Genomic DNA, 4494 nt, shown 5'->3' on the forward strand with positions numbered 1-4494 from the left:
AAACCGTGAACTCTCATGGAAAATGAATTTTCTCTAAAAATTACAACGAATAACATTGGAAAACTATTGGTTTGGCAAACCAAGTAGATGAAGGAAATTCAAAAATAGCAACATGCACTTTCCAAAATTAACAGAAAATACAAAGTTAGATTCAAGTCGGGAAAAATGAAAAAAAAAAAAAAAAAAACACAAGAAATCGGGCTAAATGAGAGTAAAAATAGTGAAGGTTTGGACTGAGCATCGGTAATAGTTGAATTTTACATTCTGTAAAATTTTAACAGAACAAAATATTTTAAAAATGCCATAAATATTAAAAGATATAAAGTAAAGAATATGCACCTGAACATCAAAGACATCACCCCACCCTCAGACCTGAACCAGAATTCCAAACTAACCATAGAATTGAATATGTTATTCATCATGGAAGAGTATGCTGTAATAAATATTTTTTTGCTCTGTCAGCGAATGACGCCAAATAAAAAACTTAATGATGTGATCAAGCTCTGCTAAGGGGAAGCTGATCTCACTGCTCAGTCTCCGAACGGTTTTTAAATAAACCAAATGGAACTCTAGGTAACCTTAACGAAACCATAAATCACTACTATTATAACCTATATTGTCTGGTTTTTCTACTCGGATCAGGGATGGAGAGTCACCCGCAGTCCATTCTTGATGAAGGGACTGAGCCCCAACTTCGGTGCAGCAACAACATTCTCATCCGCCAATTTGAGACGATATCGAGACAGTATAGAAGCCGCCACCCATTTCATCTACAGATAAGCAAAATCCTTCCCTAGACACACCCTTGGTCGTGCACTGAAAACTGGGAATTTAAAACCATCTTGTGAAGTAAACACTCCATCCTGGAGCCATCTCTCAGGCTTGAACTCTCTGCAATATTTTCCCCATATCTTCTCCATTCTCCCCATGGAATAAATGGCCTGGAGAACGACTGTTCCCTTCTTCAAAACTCTCCCGCCAGGCAATATGAGGTCGTCTTCAGCCAACTCTTTGACATTCAGCGGAACGGGCGGGTACAGCCTTAAGGTTTCAGACAGCGCAACATGCAAATAATGCATCTCTTTGAGATCCTCCGTGACAAAACCCTTGTGGGAATTGTAATCATTATCTGATGGTGACAGATTGAAGATCCGTCAGATTTCTAGCAGTATCTTTTCTTCAACATCTGGGTGTTGGATGAGAAGCCAAAAGAACCAGGAGAGCGCAGCAGAAGTAGTGTCCCGCCCTGCAAGCACGAAGTTTATACACATATCTCGGAGATCTCTATCAGATAACAAAGCGTGGCCATCATCGTCGAAACGCATTTGCATCAGATTAGACAACGTAACAACCCACGGATGACTGGTACCACTCGCGAGTTCTTCTCGTCGGTGTACAATTATTTGCTCAACAAATTTGTCAATGGTTCGCAGAGACCCCTGGAGCTTTGCTTCAACTCTGATGCCCAACAACTTCATTGCCTTCCATACAGGGAAAGGCATAATGAATCTATAGGCGGTGGCTTCAGTTGCTTCGTGAAATGCTTTCTCGACCTCAAAATCTAAAATATCTTCCACAGCGAAAATATCTTCAAGAGATAAAAGAATTGGAAAAATAGATAAAAGAATTGGAAAAAGCAGTAATGCAACTCAAAGGGCCAGGTTCAATGCACAGCAGAACTCGAGGTGAAAAGAAAGCAACTCATATATTTGGAAAAAGCAGTGAACTTCAAATCAACGGTTGAAACTGTCAAACTTGATCAAACGGTTCAGGTTAAAAGTGTTGACAATTGTTGATGCATAGGAAGGCCTATCGGCCTAAAAATAAATAAATTTATTTGAAAAAAAAAATTTATAAAGATGAATGTTAAGAAGGCATAAACTTAGTATTCATATGCAGGATCTAACCACATATTTGGTATTGTTATCCAGTGCCTAACCAAACCACATTACCTATACCATTTAAACCGTTTTAACACCAGTAAGCTGAATTTTCAGCCAATATAGATTATATTATTAAGAGGAATTAATTGATTGTTTATTTGATATTTTTTTATATATTTTTGTAAGTTTAGTAGGATTATATTATGTTTAATATATTATTTTGATTAAAAACTGAAAATTTAATCAATAATTTTACATTAAAAAAATTAAATTAACAAAATATATGATCACTATTGCTTCAAAACCTTTTAATTACTTAATAATATTTTAAAATTATACTTAAAAAAATAAATTAACAAAATAACTAATCATTATTTATCTAAAACCCCTCAATTACATAATAATCATTTTGAAATTATATTAAAAGATAAATTAATTTAAACGTACCCTTATAAAAATATATAAATAGCTATTTAGAAAACATTGCTGTAAAACACTTATGTCTAACACATAGCATGCATGCCTAAACTTACAGAGGCCGTATAACTCGAATGCGGCGGTGAAGAGGAGAAAGCTGTTGACTTCTTTCTTGTGGTTATGGAAACTTTTTCACAGGAAAACACTAAAGATCGAGAAAGGAAAGGAAAAACGAAAACAAGAAATCACGATCTTTGCTCTCGGATATGCCAAACCCTGGGAGAGATCACATCGAGTAATTATTTGGAGTCAATATTTCGAATTCTCCACTGTGTTTCGAATCCTCTACTGTGGGTTATTATTAGGGGAAAAGTGGAGTATATGATCTAACATCAACAATATATATATATAAGTGTAGATGCTCTAAAGAAAACTAGAAAAAAACAAAATCAATTGTTGGAAAGTCAAAAATCAAAAAAATAAATAACTATTTATTAATTTTATTTTATTATTACTAATTTTATTTTTTTTACACATTAGAACTGCAAAATTTATAGATAAACAAGTGTGCACTATAGTAAATTACAAAGTGTGCACTATAGTACGTTGCAAATTTGTATTTTAATATAATAATATTTTATTATAATATTTTATTTTATTTATATTATAATATTATTAATAGTCTATTTTTTTAATTTTATTATAATATTGTATTTTATTTATATTAATGATATTATTAATAGTCTACTGAGCTTAGAATAAATCTTGATAGGGTCTTTAAGTTACTCAGTGATGTGAAGGTCAGTGTGACCGAAGCTGAATAAGATCTTAGGTGATTTTAACAACTTAGATACTCGTGAGTTGTAGTTTCTCAAGCCAAAAGTTAAGCCTACAATCATCTCAAGCGTTGGAGAACAAAAAATATATATTATTGATCATTTTATAATATTAAAAATTTATTATATTAATACTATTATTAATAACTTACATTTTAACCCCTAATCGGGGTGTGTACTTGGCGATCGATGAAATCAAGGAATTTAATGGTGAGAGCCTCGAAGTGTCAAACCACCACCTTCCACATGCGTGGCAAGGTTGGCAGGGTCACGTCAGGCAACTGTGAGAGTTATAGCTGGGAGGGTGGCGATAGGATGGGCGTCCGTCTCCATTATGGCAGTGAGGTTCTGAAGGTTTGCATGCAGGGTGGTAACCGAAGTAAGCAAGGAGATTGTCACAGAGGAGGGCATCAAAACAAAGGCGGACGGACAGACCAGGTTCGCATCCAGACTGCCATAGCGAGGGTGAATTGGTATGTTGTCTGTCCCATTTGTATGTTGTCTATTGTAATGTTGGAAGTCTTCGGGGTTTATGGTCTGGGTTGGCAGGGTATCAGTTGGCAGGGTTTTGTAAGTCCGAGTCTTACTTTGTTTTGTTTAATGCTAAGTCTGGGGGTCCGCAACGGAAATTGGCTTGGAGGCGCCACCATTTCCCTGCTTTTTGGCATTTGACTTTCCCGCCGAGGGATCCTCCTCACCATGCATGCTGGGAGGGTAGCTAGAGAGGGTAGGTAGGGTGGGGGAATTGCAATTTTGAGGCTCGCTGAACTCTAGGCCGAAAGGCCTTGGGTTGTGGTTGAAATCCAAAGGGACATAAACATCACCGTGATGGACCGGCTGGGGGATATGGTGGCCTCGGCTCCACAACAGAGTGAGGCAGACCCGATAGGGAACGCGCCTAATGGGTGTTGGGAGTCTGAGCAAAGCGGGGCTAAGGGAGAGCTGAGTAATTTCTTGCGTTGGAGGGGCAATGTATGGGGCTATGAGCTTCGCAATAACAGTGCAACGTCTGAATTTGTTAGTGTTGTCTCTGGAAATCGAATTACAAATTGTTTTGAACCTAATTTGGATGGTGAACAACTCGGCTAGTTTTTATGCATGTCAGGTGGACTTTGTATAGGTAAATTGCAAGGAATGAGTCTCGGGCAGCCTGCAAGCAAGTGGCTCAACCCATCGAAACACTTCCACTGCCACAGAGTATATTATCAGGGGGCGAGTCAAGATGGTCCAGGCAGTGCCAACCACACGCATCCTAGCTCCGCGCGGTCGTGGCAAAGGCAGAAAAGCCAAAGGAAAATATGAGGAAGGGGAGTCCCGTAATCCAGGAGGCAAGCCGAGAGGCCACAAGCCGACAGTGA

General features: G+C 37.8%; 1 pseudogene; it reads right to left on the minus strand.

Moving 5' to 3' along the window:
- Positions 1-1154: 1154 nt before the first annotated feature.
- Positions 1155-1478, minus strand: LOC149208082 (cytochrome P450 86B1 pseudogene; annotated as a pseudogene).
- Positions 1479-4494: the final 3016 nt, after the last annotated feature.

The sequence above is a fragment of the Pinus tabuliformis genome, chromosome 1_2 (assembly GCF_031772625.1).
Source record: "Pinus tabuliformis cultivar Carrire ecotype Pingquan chromosome 1_2, CPIR1, whole genome shotgun sequence".
NCBI lineage: Eukaryota > Viridiplantae > Streptophyta > Pinopsida > Pinales > Pinaceae > Pinus > Pinus tabuliformis.